We start from the raw sequence: 12,663 nt of genomic DNA on the forward strand, positions 1-12,663 counted from the left end.
TTCTCACAAAGTTCAGCTGAGGGTTCCCCATGGAATTGGCAACTCGAATTAATAATTGAATTTAAGTCAGAGAAATACCTAGACCTAGCTGACTTTGCTGCACTCTGAAACTTAAACAAACAATCTTTAAAAATCTGGAAGGACACAGTTAACTGATCATGCTTCCATCTCCGCTCAGCTCTACGACAAGCCTGTCTGAGAGAACGAGTATTATCGTCGAGCCAGTAATAAGATTTACGATTTGGTTGCTTCAGCTTAAAAGGGGCAATGGAGTCTAAAATATTGGAGCAAAATGTATAAAATAAGGCAATCAAATCATCAGGGCCAGAAGATAATATAAAATATATATTATATATAATACATATATAAAATAATTTTATATATGCAATTTATTAGATCCTTAAAATAAAAACAGTAAAAACAAAAACAATAACGTAATAATTGTTGGAATTACATGAACGAATGACAATAACTTGCTAATAGTCCATCACCTGAATCTTTCTAATTGGCATGGGTCTCCAGTCAGTGTTATTCATGTGGAATTCATTCAATGTTACCTCAATGAACTTTCTACAGTGAATAACAATGCTCATTTAAAAAACAGTTAGTTGATCTGAGCCTTGGTCACTGGCAAGAAAGCCTGCATGTTACCAGTGCACTACCCTAGCACACATACTGTTTCATGTTAATTTAAATACTATAGTTCTTGTACCTGTAGTATACCGCTTGATCGCACATTAAGAATCGTGTAATACCTTGTGAAAAAACACGGATTCTTAAAGGCCACATCTGTATCAGTCCTTTGGACCCCACTGTATTATTATTATTAGTAAAGATTGGATAAATATTGCTTTAACTCTGGTGATAAGGAAGTTTACCTTTGCTGTGGCCTCAGAGGCATCAAATCAAACAAAATCAATGCATTTAATTTGACTGTCACATCATGTATTGGTGAGGTCCCAAAAGGTCCCCAAAATAATTGTTAATTATTAATTTTCATTACATTGCACATTGAAACATTGGAAATATTTTTAATTCAACATGTCCTAAATCTCCTTATATTCATTCATTAGTAAGACTCATATTTTCATCAGCACTCTATCCTCCATTTACTTTGCTTGCTTGCCCCCTGAACTGCATTGTGATTGAGACTGCATTTTTAAAAGTGCTTCTCAAATGTTTCACCTTGCCTGTATAGTACATTTTCTTCTGAAAGTGCATGTCACTGTCTCACCCTCTCCCCTTCCCTTGTCTCTATATCTGCTTTATTATCTGTTTCTATTTGATCACCTTTCATGTTTTCTTCCCATGTTTTCTCTTCTCTCTCACTCCATCTTATCCAGCTTTTCCTCAGTATTCTTCTCCATTTCTCTCTCTTCCTCCACCTGTTTCATAATTTGCTAACAATTCAATGTAAGCACTGCGGTGAACTTCAATATCTAATTCCTGATAAAACTACATCAATTCTTTAATGAGTCTTAAACTTGACTCAAATTATTACCATTTGCTGTAATACCATTCTGCAATAATGACCTGAGAATGCAACACATTCATTATGAATTATTGTCATTACAAGCAATCCTATTAATTATTGATATTAAAAACCAATATTTATGCACATGCACATGATGCTTGATACTTAAGATATGTATGATAATTACGTTACAATGTTTGCCACTGAGAAACTTTTCTATATTATTATAGACACTATTCTCTAAATCTCTATTAGGAATTATAAAATGACACTTATACTATAATAAAAGTATCTATGTCCCCGGTTTGATCCTAAGATGGGGTTACTGTCTGTGTGCAGTTTTCGTGCTCTCATCCTACCTCCAAAAACATGGTAGGTGGAGAGGAAAAGTGTGCATGGTGCCCTGCGATGGACTGGCATACCAATCAGTGTCCTCATGCCGAATGTTCCTGGTATAAGCTCTGGATCCACTGGATCAACTTGGGATAAAACAGCTACTGAAGATGGATGGATGGATTGATGCATGCATCTATTAATTATGAGCATGGCTTTATTGAAGTTGCTATCACTAGTCTGTAAATCTCACAGTTGGTTTTCTAATATAGTAAACATTAGTAGTGCATTATTTATACTATGCGCAAACATGCACTATTAGATTGTAATGCACTAGAGGCCTCTGTCCAGCTATCTTCTATACCACTTATCCTTCAGGGTCACAGGGAACCTGAAGCCTATCCCGTGGAGCACACATTCACACACCCACTATGGACATGCCAATCAGCCTACAATGCATGTCTTTGGACTGGGGGAGGAAACCCCCACAGCACAGGGACAACATGCAAACTCAGCACACACGGGAGCGACGGGAATCGAACCCCTAACCGTGGCGGCGTGAGGCGAACCTGCTAACCATTAAGCCACCGTATGCCCGCTAGAGGCCTCGATGATCACCAGATTTAAACATCACTGAGTTTATGTGATATGTGATAAAAGTTGACATGGTGGAAATTCCATTGGTCGAACTTATAAAAGTTAGGCTTAGGGGCAGAATTAACATTTGTTTCTTTGCCTGTATGCATTTTTTATGAGATAAAGTTCTCTGAAATAAAGTAGATCTGCACCTCATTCTGCTTTAATGAATAAAATATTACATATCATAAGGCAAACACAAAATAAGATGAGATCAGGGCAAAAACACAGCTATTTTCTTGATCATCAGTCAAGATAGTAAACTAGTGAATATATAATTAGGCATACAGTTCTGTGAAAAAGTATTTGCCTGTTTTCTTCTATTTTTGTGTACATCTCTTACTAAATAGAAATATCTTCAAACGAAATACAACATAAAATGTCTGGTTTATGCATGTAACCCTGTTCCCTGAGAAGTGAACATGATGTTATCTCTTCCACATTCTGTTGGAGATAAAGCATCAGATTGCCCTGTGATAGCTCGCTGACCAGAGAAGACTTGGGACAGCCTTGGCTAGGGGAGGCCCCACAGAAGTACTGCCCTAACAACCTCACGTCCCCTGATACGTCCCTGAAACCAGACTCCCTTCAGCAGAGAAGAGAGCGAGCCGCGAATGGAGCTGCCCAATTGTAAGGCATTCACCGTGTGCAGTCAGACCTATCGAGTGCTGCCCTGGCATGCTCCACCCCTAGACACTAAACACAAACTGTGTCCTCCCCCATGATGAAATGGGAGCAAAGCATGACACACTTCCTCAATTCTCTCTCACTCATACGTTTCGCTCTTTTTTTTTAAAGGGACAGAAAAGTAAAGAGATTTTTCTTTCTTTTTTTTAAAGATAGAGGGGAAATGGGGAGTCTTTTTGCAATCGTTATACAAACGACTGAAGATAAAAAGACTGACGGTGCAGTTCAAGGGTGCCGTTTTTATATCACGCGACGTGCTTAATTGCCACGTCACTTGATCACGGCAGGCCAATAAACAGACATGATGTTACACAAGCTTAAGATACAGGTCACGTGCGAGGGTGCTTTCCCACAGTTTGAAGCTCACACAATGTTGAGTTCCCTTTGAAAAGGAACAAAGGCAACCTGAGTAAACACACAATACAGTTTTTGTTAATTTTTTTATTGAAGCAAAAAAAGCTATCCAACACCTATCACCCATGTGAAAAACAAATTGCCCCTTTAACCTTAAAATCTGGTTGTGCCACCTTTAGCAGCAATAACTGCAACCAAATGCTTCCAATAACTGGAAATCAGTCTTTCACTTACTTCTAGGACTAGGACTGACTCCTATGCTTTTTATCACGGTCTTGCTGCATAATCCAGTTGCGCTTGAGTTTCAACTTACAGAGAGAAGACCAGACATTCTCCTTCAGGATTTTCTGGTAAAAAGCTAAATTCTTGTTTCCCTCAATTACTGCAAGTTGCCCAGGCCCTGAAGCAGCAAAGCATCCACAAACCATCACACTTCCACCACTATGCTTGACCGTAGGTATGATGTTCTTTTTGTGGAATTTGGTGTTGGTTTACACCAGATGTAACAGGACCTGTGTCTTACAAATGGCTCCACTTTTGACTCATCAGTCCACAGAACATTTCCCCAAAAGGTTTGAGGATCATTAAGGTGTGTTTTGGCAAAATTCAGATAAGCCTTAATGTTCTTCTGGGTTATCAGTGGTTTTTACCTTGCCACTATTGACATTTTTGCCCAGTGTCTTTCGGGAGTCATGAATAGTCACCTTTATTGATGCAAGAGAGGCCTGTAGGTCCTTTGATGTCCTTGGCTCTTTTGTTACTTGCTGGATGAGTAGTTGCTTTGCTCTTGGAGGAGAGGTTGACCACTTCTGGGAAGTTTCACCACTGTGCTGAGTTTTTCCATTTGGAGATAATGGTTCTCAGTGTGGACCATTGGAGTCCCAGAGTTTTGAAATATTATGTATTTCAATCACCTTCTTCTTCATAATTTCTGGAATTTCTTCCAACTTTGGCATAGAGTTTTACATAGGGTAAGACATTTTAACCAACTTCATGCTGTTGAAAAAGTTCTATTTAAGTGTTGATTTGATTGAACAGGGTTTGCAGTAATCAGGCCTGGTTGTGTCTAGTGTAGCTGAACCCCATTATAAATGCAGTTTCATAGATTTGGAGAAATAGTAACTACGGGGGTAAATACATTTTCACACAGGCCCAGTTGGTATTGGATAACATTTTTGCTTCAAAAAGTAATAGTATCATTTAAACACTATATTTTGTGTTTATTCAGGTTTTCTTTGTTTTATCTTAGATTTTGTTTTATTTTTTGAAATAATGTAGTATGAGATGTACACAAAAACAGAAGAAATCAAATACTTTTTCACAGCACTGTATACAACAGTGATTTGCCAACAATTACAATGTTTAATTTAATAATGAATGACATGTCACACATTTTAACAGTTTATCGGTAGATTTAATGTTGTGGAACATCCGAGAGACAAGTTAGTTCCTGTTCTCACTCACATTAGAGCTGTAATAAACGGTCATTCTCTTCTCACCAGCCTCTCTCTCTCTCTCTCTCTCTCTCAGAAAAAAAACCAAAAAAGCCTGTCATTTTACAGAGAAACTGGAAAGTGTAAACTGCTGAAGACTTTCTGGGAAACCTTCACTGTTTCAAAGCACTAATAACAGAAACTCCTTCCATAAATGTCTCCACATCAATGATGACATATTTTACATTGTTAAACAACAATATTTTTTTAATATTCACTCATAATTAGCCACTGTGCAAGTCCTATGTATCAGCTGTTACTATAGAAACAATAGCATGCTTAACCTGTGCTTAACCATAGCTGTTTTGTTGCTCGATACAATATCAAAAACAGAAGAAATCAGGAAATAATTTTTCACTGCATTGTACGTAATCAGGAGGTTTGGTTAAGTATGTTGTTCTAATATCTAATAATTAACTTTAAAATGTGCACAGCTCTGAGACATTTTCATAATGATACATACACTGAACAACTTGACAACTTACAACAATTTTGTGTCATCTTTTCTGTACACTTTTCTATGTATGAGCCTCTAGGACCTAGCATTTAAGTATATCAGCCAATTCTTTGTCTCTGTGATGACAGTACATTTGGTGACACATGGTTTTTAATTAGTGATTTTAGACAATCTTTTGATTCAGTTAATTATATATTGTGAACTGAAAAATCTCATATGGTTCCAACCGTATTAGCAATATGTCACGGTTATACCACTAAGTTATGCTTGCACCTGCACAAAAATAGAGCTCAGACTGATCAAAGCTATTCAGAAGGCAGAAAGTTGACTTACACCATGTTATTAGGATTAGAGGAAATAAACTGTAACAAAATATCATTAGCTGAAACAAATCATTAAAATATCCAATTATATGTTTGTGTACCTGACAGAATTCAAGCCTTACTGGAATCACATTATATTATCTGATATACTGGAGCTTCCAAAACCCTTACAAATAATCAAAATACAATAAAATTAATTTTACCGTCTTGGCATAAATTACTTTCATGGTGACAGGAAACAGCAAATCAGAATGCACAATGAAGCAGATGTCCTTGTGATGGATGACATCATCAGAGGTGATTTCCAATTAAGGAAATTGCTCTCATGCAAGGTTCTGTTTAATCAAAAAGAATTCCCCTGGCATCACCTAATTTGATCAGCTAATAATGCTACTAATTCTTTGTCTCTCTCTCTCTCTCTCTCTCTCTCTCAAGTTCTAATAGTTTTGAGACCATGCCACTATTCACACATCAAATGTAATAAATTGTAAAGGCAATGGGATATAACTGTAATAAGTCATAATGAAATTATGTAATTAAACATTTGATTGTATTATTATCATTATTATTATTATTATTATTATTATTATTAATAATAATAATAATAATAATAATAATCGCAATAAAAGATATACTAATATTAATAATATTAATAATAATAATAGCAATAAAAGATAATAATAATAATAATAAGCCCCAGGGTCCCTGGTTTGAGCCACAGGGTACTGTCTGTGCAGAATCCTCCGTGTCCGAGTTGGTTTCCACTGGGTTCTCCACTTTCCAAATAAACCAGTGAATATGTATTACTTATTCAGAATTAAATAGTTTAAAAATAGCTAGTTTATTGTCATTTCATGTAGTTTTCACACACTCCCTCATACCAATAATCGACCACTATATAACTGCTGTTATGGTTACATTTCAGGAGTTTTTGCCACTTTTTATTAAACATAAATACACAATTACACAATACCCTACGAATAATACATCTTAAAATTATTAATTTAATAATTGTAATAGCAAAGGTCATAGTGAATCATAAATGTAATTGTAGCTGAAACTATAGGTGTGCATCAGGATCCACCAAAAATTCCTTGGGGAGCATACTGTATACTGAGGTGCAAGAATATAAATAACCTTTTAGCCATTTAGAAATTAATAATTTTTACAGCCATGGTATAATTTTCATTGGGGAAGGTTAATAAAGGTTGTTGCATAGCAATAATGTATAATGCACTATACTAAGGCACATATAAGTGCGGCATTATCATGTGATAGATGATAGATGAGAACATAATGTGTTAGGAGCAGGGTTAACCATTTTAATAAAAACTATATTTTACCATTTTATTATAAAAACATGCAATAAGTGCAAAAATTTGAAATCATATATTAACGTTATATTCAAATGGGTAAAATATGTTTTAAATAATATATTCTTGAATATTACAATTAGGCTTGTACAATATTTATTTTTTGCTTTAAATTTTCCATTGTAAAATATCATGATTAATGATTTAATCGTCCAGAATAACGCTACCTTTTAAAAGGCAGGAAAACAAGCAGCTCCACGATTTTATTTTTAAGGACGGTAGGGGAGAACATAATATTACCATCAGTGCAGTTGGGAACTGTGGTAATCACAAACTGCTATTTTCTTGAACATTGAGTGGATGGTTGTTTTTTTATGTGATTCTGCAGGAATGCACAAGAAAGAACATAACAGCACATTTCGACATAATCTTTTGACAAGTAGGTTATCTGATATCCAAATGGCTGATGTCACGATATGGAGGCGCAGATAAAAGCAAGTGCAGGTATGGCAGTTTCATAAAACAACAAGTCCAAAGGATAAGGCAGAGTTCAATAATCATGAACAGGTAGAGGTCAGGTGATCAGGCAAACAGTACAAACAGGGCAGGGCAAAGAGACGAGGTCATAAACGTAAGCAAAGTCAAAAACCAGACTAAACAGACACAGTAATAAAGGCATGGTATAGACAGAGACACTAGGCAACTGAGCATATACTTCACAACTTGAATGAATGATTTTCTTAAAAGGAGTAGTGTGAGTGTGACTTGAAACAGGTGTCTCTCATTAGAACTCCGGGGATGTTGAAAGTGTTTGTGTGTGTGTGTTTGGGAAGTGTAGTTGTTGATGGCCATGTTTGTAGTTCGTGGTGCATTCTGGGAAATCGAGGTACTGGTTGCGGTGGTATGACAGCTGACATTTTCACTGTTAAGCAGGACAGTGCAAGAGAGCGCTGGTCCAAAAAACAAAACAAAACATATTTAATCAGCTTCTTATTATCATTACCATTAACATTATTTGTAATATATTGGTCTATTTAATGTTTTGGGGTCAAAATTTAATCCTTTTTTCTCTTTTAGCCAAAAACCTAAAGAGCTGTTCTGACCATCCATCCATCCATCCATTTTCTATACCGTTTACTTTTACGGTCATGGGGAACCTAGAGCCTATGCCAGGGAGCATGGGGCATAAGGCAGGGTACACCCTGGATGAGATGCCAATCCATCGCAGGGCACATACATACACACACCCATTCATACACTACGGACACTTTGGACATGCCAATCAGCCTACCATACATGTCTTTGGACTGAGGGAGGTACCATGCATGTCTTTGGACTGGGGGAGGAAACCAGAGTACCTGGAGGTAACCCCCACAGCACAGGGAGAACATGCAAACTCTGCACACACAGGGCCATGGTAGGAATCGAAACCCAAACCCTGGAGGTGTGAGGCGAACATGCTAACCACTAAGTCACCGTGTGCCCTGTTCTGACCAAAATTCTTCCGTCACATTCTTAATAGTTAGCAGGTGTTTGATACATGCTTGTCCAATGGTCCAAAGTTAGCCAAGTCGAATACATACATCAATAGATTTTATTTCATATTAATGAACTCCATTTACATTTGCAAAAAAGTATGGAAGCCTGTGATCATCACTGTGAGCATCTGTGAAAGAGTCTGTGAGCATCTCTGTGAGAGTGGACAGCACATAAGATGAGGTAAGGGGTGTGTGTGGGGGGGGCTTACAGGAAGTGTCTGTTAAAATTGTAAAGTTCAAAACACCTGTGCATTACTGGGATCCACGGTGACCCTGGTCAGGATAAAGTGGTTACTGAAGATGAATGAAGATATAAAACAAAAACAAAAAGAATCCCAAAATTAATGCAAAATACATAAAATTTGCAGATCTGGTAGCATAATGTAATCGACAATTAACGTCACTGGATATTGTCACAGTGTAATATTGTGTAGGGATGATGATATTGTTATATCATCAACCAAGTAGAATTATGGATCAGTTTTTCATAACAAATCTTGGTCGAGGACTCAGACTTTCTCACCCTACTGTAATGCCATGGATGTTAAGCATAATTTTTAATTAATCAGGTTTTATTTGATTGATTTCCAAACCTGTTTAAGATAAAACTATGTGCAAAACTAGTCTGCCAAAGACTAGCACTGATGAAACAGCTCTGCACTCTCAAACGTGTGTCACTTCAGATGCACCTTTTAGCATATACAACTTGGTTGATGGCTATCATGAGAGTGACTGAAGTTTACAGTTTATTATTGTAGGTGTTAGTGATGTGAGGGTGTGAATTAGAATTTGTGTGAGTGTGTGTTGTGTTTGTTTGAAACTGTATCACCCTGGGAGTGTATATGCTGTATGTTTATGCCTGCACGTGTGTCTCTGTGTGTGTATGTGTGTGTGTGTGTGTGTGTGTGTTGTGTGAGTGAGTGCGTGAGAAAGAGAGAAGCTTGTGTAGGGTGTGCATACAAAGTGTGAGTGTTGTGGAAAGAGGGAAATGTGGAGGTAGACAAAGAGAGAGAGAGAGAGAGAGAGAGAGAGAGAGAGAGAGCGAGAGATAAGTGATAAGTGTGGGGGCCACTTACACATCACCAATACCCCAAATGGGACAAAACATCCAATTGAGATCCTGTATGTGGAGTTATCTTAAAGGTTCACAGAAACACCACGAACAATGCATACAGAGCTGAATTGGGCCGATATCCACTAATTATAAAAATACGAAAAAGGGCAATCAAATTCTGGAAACATCTAAAAGAGAGCGACCCACACTCATAATTATAAAGCTCTGCAGTACTGAGTTGAGCAAAGACACCAGTCCTCTCATCCAACTGGTCCTGAGTCACTGCACAACAACCCCACTACCACACACTAACACACCACCAACACACACTAACACAGTAAAGACTCAGGAACAGAAGAATTTTGTAAACCCTATTAGAATGAACCAAATTACACAAACTGAAAGCAAACTATTTGGCCTATTGGGAAACCCAAACTAAACTCCAGAGTAAAATGCAGTGTTATCTGGCCCTGAACAGATAGTACAGCGTGGCAGATTATCTGAGCATGGTGATGGATCCAAAACTGAGAAACACCTTGACGAAGTACAGACTCAGCGAGCACCGCTTGGCTACCGAGACAGGCCGACAAAGACAGTCCTGGCTGCCCCGAGAGAAGAGACCGTGTCAGAAGTGCACACTAAATAAAACAGAGACAGATCGGCACTTCCTCACTGACTGCACTAAATATAACCATATTCAAACCAAATTCTTCAGCAAAATGAACAAGTTCATCCCTGACTTTAGCTGCCTCTCAGACCCTGACAAACTGCCCCACCTACTGGGGGAGCACAGAGAGAACTGCACACTAACAACACAGTACACACACACCTGCCACCAGATGAGGGACAGTGAGTGACCATGTCACAAGCACACACACACACACACACACACACACACACACTATTATACATTTTATATACATACATATACAGTATCTCACAAAAGTGAGTACACCCCTCACATTTTTGTAAATATTTGATTATATCTTTTCATGTAACAACACCGAAGAAATGACACTTTGCTACAATGTAAAGTAGTGAATGTACAGCTTGTGTAACAGTGTAAATTTGCTGTCCCCTCAAAATAACTCAACACACAGCCCTTAATGTCTAAACCTCTGGCAACAAAAGTGAGTACACCCAAGTGAAAATGTCCAAATTAGGCCCAATTAGCCATTTTCCCTCCCCGGTGTCATGTGACTTGTTAGTGTTACAAGGTCTCAGGTGTGAATGGGGAGCAGGTGTATTAAACTTGGTGTCATCGCTCTCACACTCCCTCATACTGGTCACTGGAAGTTCAACATGGTACCTCATGGCAAAGAACTCTCTGAGGATCTGAAAAAAAGAATTGTTGCTCTACAGAAAGATGGCCTAGGCTATAAGAAGATTGCCAAGACCCTGACACTGAGCTGCAACACGATGGCCAAGACCATACAGCGGTTTAACAGGACAGGTTCCACTCAGAACAGGCCTCGCCATGGTCGACCATGGAAGTTGAGTGCACATGCTCAGCGTCATATCCAGAGGTTGTCTTTGGGAAATAGACGTATGAGTGCTGCCAGCATTGCTGCAGAGGTTGAAGAGGTGGGGGTCAGCCTGTCAGTGCTCAGACCATACGCCACACACTGCATCAAATTGGTCCGCGTGGCTGTCATCCCCGAAGGAAGCCTCTTCTAAAGATGATGCACAAAAAAGGCCGCAAACAGTTTGCTGAAGACAAGCAGACTAAGGACATGGATTACTGGAACCATGTCCTGTGGTCTGATGAGACCAAGATAAACTTATTTGGTTCAGATGGTGTCAAGCGTGTGTGGCGGCAACCAGGTGAGGAGTACAAAGACGAGTGTGTCTTGCCTACAGTCAAGCATGGTGGTGGGAGTGTCATAGTCTGGGGCTGCATGAGTGCTGCTGGCACTGGGGAGCTACAGTTCATTGACGGAACCATGAATGCCAACATGTACTGTGACATATTGAAGCAGACCATGATCCCCTCCCTTCGGAGACTGGGCCGCAGGGCAGTATTCCAGCATGATAACGACCCCAAACACACCTCCAAGATCACCACTGCCTTGCTAAAGAAGCTGAGGGTGAAGGTGATGGACTGGCCAAGCATTTCTCCAGACCTAAACCCTATTGAGCATCTGTGGGGCATCCTCAAACGGAAGGTGGAGGAGCATAAGGGCTCTAACATCCACCAGCTCCGTGATGTCGTCATGGATGAGTGGACGAGGACTCCAGTGGCAACCTGTGAAGCTCTGGTGAACTCCATGCCCAAGAAGTTTAAGGCAGTGCTGGAAAATAATGGTGGCCACAAAAAATATTGACACTTTGGGCCCAATTTGGTCATTTTCACTTAGGGGTGTACTCACTTTTGTTGCCAGCGGTTTAGACATTAATGGCTGTGTGTTGAGTTATTTTGAGGTGACAGCAAATTTACACTGTTATACAAGCTGTACACTCACTACTTTACATTGTAGCAAAGTGTCATTTCTTCAGTGTTGTCACATTAAAAGATATAATCAAATATTTACAAAAATGTGAGGGGTGTACTCACTTTTGTGATATACTGTATGTACATATATTTTTTTCTTCTTTTTTGTGTATGTAAATGTGTGTAGAAGTAGGTATATACGTGTGCATCTTTATTTATATGTATGTATACATATATACATTTGTATGTGTATTTTTCTTTCTTTCCTCTCTTTTATGTTAATTAAAAAAATTTTCCTTTCAGGGTTCTATGAGCCTTGCTACTAGTATTTCTGCTTGACTTTAGTGTTGAATGCATGTACATTTGTTTCTATTTATTTCTGTAGTTATTTTCTAATTTGTTTGTACCCAAGCTTTAGCAATATGTTAATATTTGTCATGCCAATAAAGCAACCTTTTTGACCTTTGACTTGCGAGATAGATAGACAGTTAGATAGATAGATAGATGGATAGATAGATAGATAGATAGATACTATGGTAGTTTAAATTGTGTAGTTTTAAATCTAGTCAT

At 38.4% G+C, this 12,663-nt stretch overlaps 1 protein-coding gene across 1 annotated transcript in view; it reads right to left on the minus strand.

Annotated features, from left to right (window-relative positions):
* Positions 1-12,663, minus strand: part of gpc1b (glypican 1b) — a 142,757-nt gene that overhangs the window by 53,812 nt on the left and 76,282 nt on the right. The window lies entirely within an intron of this gene.

Source organism: Ictalurus furcatus, chromosome 20, assembly GCF_023375685.1.
Source record: "Ictalurus furcatus strain D&B chromosome 20, Billie_1.0, whole genome shotgun sequence".
NCBI classification, from domain to species: Eukaryota; Metazoa; Chordata; class Actinopteri; order Siluriformes; family Ictaluridae; genus Ictalurus; species Ictalurus furcatus.